The sequence below is a fragment of the Orbicella franksi genome, chromosome 8 (genome assembly GCF_964199315.1).
Source record: "Orbicella franksi chromosome 8, jaOrbFran1.1, whole genome shotgun sequence".
Lineage (NCBI taxonomy): Eukaryota > Metazoa > Cnidaria > Anthozoa > Scleractinia > Merulinidae > Orbicella > Orbicella franksi.
Genome location: NC_138152.1, coordinates 9986632 through 9998319, shown reverse-complemented (window position 1 = coordinate 9998319; position 11688 = coordinate 9986632). Strand labels below are relative to the sequence as shown.

Genomic DNA, 11688 nt, shown 5'->3' with positions numbered 1-11688 from the left:
ATTGCTTGTAAGAGTGGTATCAATTATTTCAAATAATCCTCTACATTATTTTGGCGACTGCGAAATGTCTTCTGTGCAATGAATTGATACGATATGTTCTGCACGCGATTGATTTGACTTGTCATCTAGAGAACTTGTTTTTCAATATTTCGAATATTTTCGTTCAGAGGTCTTTAACCACAATACATATTTACATTCATCTTGAAAAAACCTTTTCATAAAGTGTACATCACCTTTCGAGAATAAGGCCAAGAAAAAGCCTAACCTTTACTTTCCAAACGACATGTGTTGAAATAACTTTTAACAATTCCATTATATTGGACCCACAGAGCAAACTTCGCGACGAATGAAAGTCTTACCATGAACTAACCGCCACATTTTTCGAACAAGAGCTTCACACTGCTCCTTCCAGCTGAATTCATTATCGTAGCTTGTTCGTAAGCTTCGAATCTCTTGCAACCGCTCTGCTCGCTCTTTCAGACGGACAGCTTCGATTGCGTTGGCCCACTCTTTAGTCTCGGCTGACTCCACCACAAATGGCTTGCCTAATGGTAACGAACGCAGTGCATTTCCAAAACCCGAGTTTCCACTCACAAGAATGGGAAGACCAGCAGACAAGGCTTCCAGCGCAGTCAGTCCAAAACCCTCCGTCCTGGACGGCATGATAGCAAGGTCGACCTCGCAAAACAACTCCTTCAATCTCTCCTTGTTTTGGACAAATTTCCTGACCACCAGTTGATCTTTAGAGATTCCACAGTGCAGCAACTTGTTTGCGACGTCCTCTTCTTTTCCATCTGGTGCGCCCACAAATATCAGACGGTACGAGCTGTCTCCCAGTTCAACTATTGCTTTAGCAGCAATGTCATATCCTTTGAGACTGAAGACTTCTTGATCACCGCGGCCAAAAATCAGCACCCTAAACTTCTCGCTGTCGAAAGTGGCTTGCTTTACGACTGAAAATTCACTGAAAATACCTGGAGTTAGCTGAATTACATCTTGGCGTTCTTTGCACGATCGCAGGTAAGCAGAGTAGGCTTCCTTCAACTTGGGTCCAACAGCCACAACAGCATTGGCCAACTTGCACAGGTCTACTTCGGTTCTGTTCTTCTCTTCACCTTTCGAAATGGCCTCGGGATAATTCTTGTGCATTCCGAGTTCCTCGGGTGCAGTATGCACTACCTGGACCCACTTACAACTGTGCGACTCTCTAATGACCTGGGCTTGTTTACCAAGCTTCGCTCCATGACCCAGAACGACGTCAATGGCAAGGTCTCTTGGTGGGAAGCTCAACCATTCAAGGGAGTCGTAGCCCGGGCGTCTCTCTGCTTCTCTAATGGCAATATTTTGGCTTTTAGCGACCCTCCTTTCTTCTTCAGAGCAGGCAAACTGTGGGACTAATAGAGTGACGTGTACCTTCAATTGCGCCAGCTGTAAGGCAAGCTCTCTGCTTATGGTTGACAAGCCCCCCTTTGACGAACGCCACTCACTGGCTAAGAGAGTTACATTCAAAACTCTATCGGACGTCCCTAGATTACCTTGTGCTGGCTTGCCCTGGGATTTACCAGCTACAGTGGCAAGAGAATGAAAACGTCTTCATAGAAATGCAGCCAATTTTGTCGGTTTATATTGTAAGCGGGCATGAGATAATTCTTTCCTGCAATGCAAGACTGCATCACTTCTTCAACTTGGATTACTTGGGTGCGCGTCACGAAAACCAAAATAAATACAAGGGAACAAGTGTGGAAATTTATCAGATGGTTTTATACCAAGCTTGTCAGATGTGAACAAAACAGCGGAATCCCATTACTATTGATTGCGACCTCAACAGATCTTCAGTTCTTTGCATGAATAACTTCCGCATTCTTCAATTTAAATGCTTCCCCATAGACAAGTAATAGGGACGACTGTTGCCTGATATTTAACAATAGGGACTTTAAGGTATGGTACGGCTAGGCTGTAGTACCACGGCAGTTAGTGAAGATCACTTCCGGTGACGTCATGACGCGCGTACCAGTACGGCTTTCCCGCCGTAGCCTTCCTTTCTACTACGGGAAAGTGCTTGGTTTCACGTACTCTTCACTACGTGAGTATAAGCCTGCAGTTTACTTCTCATTTTAACGCTTTTTTAACTGTTTGAACAGCCTAGTTTGAAGATAAAGTTCTCAATCATAAAAATCAGTTCTAAGATCATTGTTTCTTTGTCATTTGTACCGAAAATTTGAAAGATTTTAATACCTACCGCGAGAGGATCAATTCAGTCATATTAGTATCGGGCCGAACAGCCGTTTATCATAAGAAAGCTTCGTATGTTCTAATCTGAACAATAATTGTTTGTTACCGTTCAAAATGTATTTATTATAATCGAAAGTTTTGCATTTTCGGGCTTATCACGTAATCGTTGTACGAACAACCTGTCCGTGTTGAAATCGAGCTTTTTCAGTATATCAGAGTTTATATTTTGTTTTGTGGTTGGAATTACAGGCGGTTCTATCAAGTTCTACAAGGCAAATCTGAGTTCTGGGAGATATAAGACGGATACAGGAGAAGGAAATCATTGTCATTAATCAAGCCTATTTCGTATGAAAGTAGAATGATCTCTGGTTTCCTTGAAAGTACTGTACGGGTCCGCAAATGATCCCAGGACCGCAAATGATCCCGGACCGCAAATGATCCCCAAATTGGACCGCAAATGATCCCAGCCCGGAAATGATCCCCGATAGGGACCGCAAATGATCCCGACTAAAAAATCAGGAATGGCATGGATGGTGGGATGGTGTGGATAAGGAATTGGCGCTCGTGAATGCTGATGATTTTATTAAAGCCATGTTATAATTATAGTGGCTTACAACTTGCTTTTTTTTTCATACTTTCGACTAAATTTTTTTGCTAACTACGATGTTATGAATATCACCACTCAATCATTAAAACACGACTTGGCTTGCATTTCTTGCAATTCTCAGTAAAATTATGATCAGTGCAACATACGCTACATATCCTCCTTTGTTAAACATTGATAGTTTGGTGTTATAGTTAAATCACATTTTATCAGCCATTAACGCCACTCGTCTGAAAGTTTTAAACTAAAATCTAACCATGAAGCAACTATTAAGGAAGACGCTGTCACCTGAGTAGACCCACAAGCCTACAACGCTTCATCACGTTGCAAAACACGTAGTGTGTAGCACTGGAAATTTGAACAAATTTATTTTGTAATTTTTCCTCGGTCGTATTTTGGCTTTGATTCCTCGGAAATGACTACTTGAGTATTCTAAGAAGCCAAAATTCCAAGCTGTAGTTATGAAGTTCAGCTTCATGACCAAGCAAGGCCAAGGCTTGCACTTCGTTTTGAGTGTTAGCTGTTTGATAGATGTTTGATACTTTCGCCACTGGGATTTCGAGAATGTTTACAAGTATGTAAAGACTTCTAATTCGATAGATCGTCTTCACGTGACGTATTTCTATCCTCATCAGGCAAAAGAAGCGGTATATTTATATCTGTTTACAATTAGCGTGCTTCGTTTAGAAACCAGAGCATTTTGAATTTCAGGGTTATGGAGGTTGCGTGACACAAGGCTACGATCGAATTTGTTGAAAAATGTATACTTATCTCATGATTTTGAGCCTTTTTAGAAGTTAGAGCATTAGGAAAAGTGCTTATATAAGCGCTTGTTTGTTTAGTACTGATAATCAGTCGCCTAGAAAGCCAAAGTAAGTGCCAGATGTTTACACTACATTCCAGCCGCCATATTGGTGTACCACGGATGTATATCAACATGGCGTTTTCTTACTGGGCTCTGTAAATTTTTGGGAAACATTTACGACGAATTTCTGAAGTTTGGGGAAACGCGCAGGCCTGAAACTTGGAGAAGTGTCTTATTTAGTTATCTTCTTTAACGTACATCACAATTTCTTAGCTTTTTCCATTGGTGGGTTTTCGATTTATTATTTTTTTTTATTGCGTGACAGTGAAAACGATCTGTACCGTTCGAAGAACAAAACAGCAACTGTGGAATATTTTTTTGTAAAATGACAAAAGATGTTTTTAGTTCATATTTTTTGTACATGTTCTCACCTTCCTCTGATATAAATCCATGCCATTTTTTTTTTTAGTCGGGATCATTTGCGGTCCAATATGGGATCATTTCCGGTCCGGGATCATTTGTGGTCCTGGGATCATTTGCGGACCCGTACAGTAATCATTTTTGTAAAGACACGTAGAGACTGCACATACCGTTGCCGTACAGCAAAATCTTAATCACTTGAGTTTGGCGGGTAAAACACCGTTGTCAACCTAGTCCCTCGCGGCCAAAGTAGCCGTAGTAGCACCTCGCCGTAGCGTATCTTAAAGTCCCTAATTATTCGCCAAAGGCAAAGTGAACATTGGTGAATATTCACCGAGACGAAGTCGAAGTGAATATTCACCAATGTTCACTGAGCCTGAGGCGAATAATTGTTTAAGTATAATTTTCAGACGTGAATGTCAAGGACTACAAAATAACGGACTAAAACATAAAAACACAGACGCAATTGTTCGTGTGCATACACGTATGCAGCCGTAGTACATCGATCATCGAGTTCGGGAGCAAAACAAACGAGCGAAACACTACCTACGAAAAATAAATTCATCCGGTACCTTCGTTTTATCGTTGTTGACTTCCTTCACAGTTGTCATCATCACCTAAAAATGAGTAGCTTAAGCCTTTAGTTTGAAGAAAGATAAATTTCGGTCAATCGATCTGACCTGCTGGCGATCGACGCAACCACTGCGTTTACGATTCTTAAAATCCTTGAATACGAGCTCTTAAGAAGATTTTTGGTCCAAGGGCGACAGCAGCCATTGTGAAAATTCTCCATCCTTTCAAATATCCTGGACTTGGAGCGATGTCTTTCGAATAAATGAAAACTTCATTCAGCAACTGTCCGCCATGTTTACTTCCCAAGATGGCAAAGATGGCGAGCTTACTAACCAAGCTCTAGCGGGGTGAATATAGCGTCATATGATGAGCTTTTCGACCAAACAGAATGTCCAATTCTAATATTCACCTCTAAAAATTATACTTAAGGTAGATAATACCTTTTGCGTTTGATTTGCAACACCCATGCTGAACTACGATGTCAACCACTGGTGTTATTACTTGTGAAATACATTACTTTTTATTCATAAATCAAACCTGGCTTGTTCCTTGTGGGTACCACTTTTCCAGACCACGAACTGTGAGCACTTTGCCATTGACGCTCTTCATGCAGATCAAGCGTCCTCCTTGTTTTATTTCAAGGAGGTGCAAACAATCTTCGTGTGTGCACAAGGTTTGGCTGTGGTTTGCACACACTTGACGTCCCTGCAGACAGTAGGGGCATGCAACACAGTACTCGTACCGCAGATTACCAAGGTACTGAAACTGCTTCAACAAATCTTGTAAAGTGTCTTCCACAAACGATCGCACACTTCTTGCTGTTTCTGGCGATGTCGAAACTGGAACTGCTTCCTCTTCAGCTCTTTGCTTGAGGGAAATCTTGATGAACTTCTTTTTGCAAATCACAATCATATCATGTATTATTTGCCGACCAACAACAAACCAAGCTCCATCTCGGTACAGGTTTGGAGGTTGTACGGATCCAATCTTGGAACACCAAGATATCGATCTTGAAACAAACTGAGAGAAGAATCCATGCGGAACAAAACCATCCACAAAATGAAGATACAACGGGCAAGGATCGGTGGGCGATGGCTCCAGTTTAGCAAGGTCTTCAGGTGGCGACTTAAGCTGAGCGGGTACAAAGTACTTCACATTACTTGGCGAAGCTGAGAACTTGGCGATCAAACCAAATCGCTCCATCATGTCTAAGATGTCTTCCTTGACAAGGCCTTGCTGAATGAATTTGGAAAAGACATGATCGACAAGTTCCATGCTCAGGACACCGCTTGTCTCTACCTCCAGCCAGTACTTGGATTCTACGGGATCCTACCAACAAACAAAACACACTTACGTTGCATAAATATTTTTTGCCGAAGCAAAGGAGATTTGTGAAAACAACGTTCAACATGTCCCGAACATGTGACAAGAGAAAATCTGAGTCCCCGACGGGATTTGAACCCATTACCTCCCATATATCAGCTGAGTGCTGTAACCACTGACATATGGAGAAACTCATGGTTAGCGAGGCCAGAATTATACTACAATGCTAAGGGATTATTTTTCACTCTAACCCTGCTGGACCTTGCGTTCTTTAATTTGTCTCACGTATGTTCACTTGCATCGGTAAAAGAGAAAAGAAACGGAAAACTCCTCTCCTAAAGAGTTTTGTCACTGAGGTATGATGTATCTTAAGACTTCAGCCCGCATTTTACAGGTCCGTCTTTCACAACCTTCCTTAATCTTGCTAAATTTAACTATCCCGACAGCCTTTTAGTTTTACCAAATTTTAAGCTATTACTTTGAGACTTTATTTGAACGTAGTTTTAATCTATGGTAAATAGCTACTTTAGTAACTCACACCCCTAATGCGCTTGCCTTCGCCCAGAGGAATAGATCTCATTTAAAAGCTGTCCTCAATAAAAATCTACGTAGGTCCATATGACCAAGAGTTTGCTTGGGGAATACGCTAGGCGTTTCGTATAGAAGATACGCTTTTTAAGAGCTAAGCATAACCTCTTCGTACCGCTTTGTTGAAGGGTGGTATGGTTATCAGCATCTTGAATAGCTCAATTAACCATTACGCCTTCAGTATGACTGTGCTGCGGTGCTTTACAATCATTCCGAGGTCATGATAAAAATGTAGCATGGCGTAGAACTGGTCTTCATCCTCGATAAAGCACACTTCTTTGGCACACGTTTGAAGTTGTTCCACATTCATGTGATACACATTCTCAGCTACCAAAGCTTTAACGACCTTTTCGAAGTTGAACCACCTAAAGAACAATCAAACAAAATAACTAATTAGCTTCGAAAAGTATTCATATATTAAACATCTCCCCCTTAAAATTTTTAAAAACAAAGTTAAACATAACATCTTTCAACCATATTGCCAACATTCACCTGAAAGTTACTAGTCAATTATTTATTGCTAATTTACTTTATTCCTAGGTATTTATTGATTTAGTGATTTGTTCCCGCCGTTTACTTGTTTATTCATATTTTTCATTTTTCTCTTATTTTGTCTCCTTTTTTTTTTTTGTAACCAAGAGTTTTTATAGTTTGGTGATAAAGTGTATGCTGTATTGAAATCTCCTAACCGATGACATTCCAAAACATGGGCTTCGAAAATTCCATGAGAGGGATAATTGATAGTTCCAATAGGAAAATTTCACAGAAAAAATCTTGGGAAATGCTATATGTTATCAAGATGACATATGAATGGAAAATTCCCATCGAGAGATCTTTACGGATATTTTCCCTGTAAAATTCGAAAGAAAGTACATGAAAAATCCCCATGTAATACTTCATAGAAATTTTAAGTTTAATCAAATGTAAGACATGGCTCGTCAGAAATCCTAGTTTCTCGATAAGAAGACGCATTTCTTCTTTACTAAATCCATTGGAGGGTATTTTCTTGCTTCTCTCCACTTATATAGCCTAAATACTCTCCTCCATCTTTCAATGAATGCAGTTACAAATAAAGTATATACGTTCCAAACTCTCTTTCCAAGGATAGTATCGTATTTTTTATATTAAATGTTGGTTCTCTAAGATAGAGTTGTAAATAAGCCCTTCCAGCATTTATTTGAGGTGTAGTATTAGGTTAAGCTCTAACGGTTAAATATATGGCTGTCCAAAATGATAAACAAAAACCTTTGCTAATAAACTCAAGACCAAAAACATGCAGTGAAAACTAAATGCCGGGTCTATGTACAAGGCCAAGTTTGAAATGAACGCCATAGAGTTTAATCGAGAAAATACGGTCAGTACAAAGTAATGAAAAGATTGAGGGAAAATGGAAGCACTAGTTGTGTTGATGTGATAAAATGACTGCAGACAGACAGACCCTAAATTTACTACACTACCAATGTGCACAACTATGAAGTATACGAAAGGGTATAAATGAAAGACTTGAAAAGAAAGAGACATTCGCAACCAATTTAGTTGCAAAGAAACCCAAAAAGGTCTCAATGGGAGACCATAGCAACTGAATCCTTTTTACAGGCCTCTTGTGCAACTGTTGTTATCGCAAAGGTGTGAAGATCTCTTTCTCTTGCGATATCACTTTACTTGACTGGTATCTTCTCCCCCATGTATGGCTCCTTCCTCAAAACATCCATGATTTTGGTCCGAAGAGCATGAATCCCATCGTCACTAGCAACATCAGTGTCACTTCCTCGCCCTGTAAATTACAAATGGCAACAAGCTGTAAAGCATCCAAACGAAGTTAATCGTCAAGTCCTAGGTGAATGGCAGTTGTTACAGATGAGCTCTTATTACCTGTGTCTTCTCTACACACGTTTGCTGATTTGTGCTACTTTCTGCTACAATTCGAGAACATGGCTCAGGAAAGATATTATTAAACAAACATACTATAAAAATAATGGTCCTTTAAACCAAAACAAAAATAAACCTTCTGCGATATCTTTGGCAGAGGATGTAAACAATGTAAATCTTTCAAGAACTATCTTTACCGCAATACATATTCAAACTGCTCCCTCCACACAAAACAACGTCAATTCTAAGAAAGGCATGGCCAGTATTTGAAGAGATCCTCGGTTTTACCAATTTGCTTTACTGATGAATTTCATGAATAAACCAAATGCAGACTTAAACCTGAGTTAGCTAATAGTCATATATAAAGTGTCGGTTCATTGTAAGCTGAAATGTTTTATTTCAATCAGTGATCCAGCACAACAAAATCGTTTACCTGCTTTTCGTTTACGCCTTTGCGCAGGCTTGACAAACAAATTCTTCATCTTGCGCACCAATGACTTCTTGCCCAGCGTGTTGTCAATACTGAAGAATGGTCGGATAACATGCTTATCGTATTCCTTACCAGATATACCCCGCTGTAGTTTTGATGTCGTAGCCTCGATATCCTCGAATGGTTTATCAGCATGAGTGCCAACAATGAACACTGGAGGTCGGAGATAGGGCAGCTTGCCGCCTGAGTCGCCAATCATTTCCTCTCCTGTTGGTCTGATACTGTGGATTGTTACAAGCCATGACAGCAGATTCTCCAGATTTGTCTCGTTGTTGGGTTTTCCAAAAATTGATCACGTGTTCCTTGTCGAACACAGGGCTGGGCTGGGGCATCTAGTGCTTTGCTGAGGTTGTGCACCAGGATATACACTGCACGTGGTGACAGGAACACAGGGTGAGAAGCGTTGTACAGGTGCTGCCCGGCAAAATCCCACAAATCTACAGTGACTATGGTTTCTCTCTCGTCATCAGCCTTTTCAGCATCACCATGCACGCCTTTAAGCATGTTGTTCAACCGCCGATACGCATGTTTTAGGACGTCCACTGTAGGTGAGACTATATCCATCATCAATGTCGAATCTTTACCAGAACTTACACCGCTGTCATCGGTGACGTCACCGACGGTATTTTTTGCTTCAGTTTGTACTCGCATTTCACTCTCTCGCGAGGAAATGGTTGAGTTCTTGAGAGTGCCAACACTTTGAGCAACCTAAAATGGAGTTTGTTGAAGAGGTAGCATTGTCGTCTTATTAGGACCTGCTTATTGCAGTATCTATATTATCTATATTATACCTAGTGTGACCTACGGATTATCAATATGGGGAAATTGTTCCCAATCATTACTTAACGAATTAGATCATATTCATGCCCGAGCATGCCGAATTATTAATCATCTTCCTTCTTCATTAGAAGGTAGTTTATGCCTGTCTCAATGTAGGTGGCTTCCTATTAACTATTTATATAAGAGATGCATATTACTTAAGATGCATCAAGTCTTCACAGGGTCTGCTCCTAGACAAATTTTAGATTTATTTTCTAAATCAACAAGATCTACAAGACTCAGTAACCAATTTAATATTATTAGGGTGAAAACAGAATTAGGAAGAAGTTCCTTACAATACAGGGGACCAACTATTTGGAATTTTCTGAATAGAATAGTCAAATTTTCTAATATTAGTAAAGAAGGCTTTAAATCAATTTTAAGAAAATGTTCTAAAGACATCCTCCAATTTTCTTTTAATAAAGAAGCCATTTTGATTTCAAACAAGACAGATGATTTTATTTATTATTAAGTTAATAACTTAAAGGTATTTTAATTCTAATTATTGTTTTATTTTTATCTTAGTTATTTTACTATTATAAGCAGGTCCACATCAGCCTTTTGGCTGCCGATTCAATATTGTTCATTCAATCTTGTAATTATGAACCTGCTCTAACAAATAAAGGATTAATTGGATTGATTGATTGATATCCTCCTGTCCAGGTGACCAGAGTCACATGGGCACGAGGCACAAAGGGGAAAACGTTGAAAGAAAACGATTAATAAGCTTTGACATCCAAGTTATTTCCTGTAAACAAGTAAGCCATAAGCGAAAGTATGGAACAGCAATAAAGTAATCTGATTGGTTGGTTTTGGATATTGGCCTTGACTGGACTAACTTGGTCATGCAATAATTAAACTTACTCAATTTAAATACTGCTGTTTAGAAGTAAACATGCATGTCACCTTCAGCTGTGGGCAAAGTATGAGGACTAAAACCAGCTGGTCCTTTCCGATATCTATTACGTAAACATGTTTTTCCAACAGCAGAATCACCTGTTCAGGAACAATTTAAAAGCTAAATTCAAAACTTACAGGACAACAGAGGCTAGAAATCTTATCACATTTTACTTAACCACTGAAAATTATGGAAATCACTAAGATTTGAGGAAAACTGCAAAAGAAAGAGAATTTTTCCTATAGCTACCAAAATGGAGGAACAAAGCAAAAAGCCATGGCAGTTATTCAAAGGGCCCAACAGTTTAACAGTTCACTGCGCAGGTACTGGGCTACTGTAGCTTACACTGCATCACAGTTCCCTTAAACAAGATTACCGGTACTCTTCTTAGAGTTGGACACTAGTCCACAACAGGTAACTGCTTCCCCAAAGGCAGTTATCCAAAGTGCCCAACAGTTCCACAGTTCACCAGGCAGACTGGTACACATGTATATACGTTGTAGTTTAAAATGTTTGTTTTTTGTGGTCAGGATGATTTCAAACTAGTCTAATTTTCATCAAAGGGGTTGGGGAAGTCTGGAAACCAATAACTTATTAGGCCATTAAATATTCAAGAATTTGTAATGATTGCTTGCATAGCCAAGTGAAGATGAAAGTGGACTACAAAGTCAGAGATTGGGTGTTCGAATCTAGGTGAGTACAAAGTAAAAAAGTGGGGGTTAAAATGGGATCCTGGCTGGGTAGGATACTGGGTGGACTTTCATATAAAAACGATGAGGATCTTGGTACCTCTTAGGGGTTCTTTTCAAAGTTTTCAATGAACAGCGTTAACCCTGTCCTTTTTATTTTGGTGTCCCCTTAGGGGTAGGGTAGGGTTCAAGACAGTCAGGGAGGTGGGTGGTGGGTATGCTATTCTTTTTTAAGAAACCCCCAAACATGAAGAAATAAATAAAGTTATTTGCAAAATCTAAGCTAAGTTAAAACAAAATAACCTGGCTTAAGACATTCTTACCTAAAATACGTTATGTTTAAACTACAACATATACATGTACACCCTTGCATCCAGT

The 11688-nt window shown here is 39.7% G+C and overlaps 1 pseudogene across 1 annotated transcript; it reads right to left on the bottom strand.

The window, feature by feature from the left end:
* Nucleotides 1-218: 218 nt before the first annotated feature.
* LOC145495948 (uncharacterized) lies at nucleotides 219-9435 on the bottom strand (annotated as a pseudogene). The gene is made up of 6 exons (XR_014050493.1): nucleotides 8848-9435; nucleotides 8208-8319; nucleotides 6661-6910; nucleotides 5172-5963; nucleotides 2991-2995; nucleotides 219-1591 (listed from the first exon to the last, which is right to left on the bottom strand). The product of XR_014050493.1 is annotated as an uncharacterized LOC145495948 (transcript).
* Nucleotides 9436-11688: the final 2253 nt, after the last annotated feature.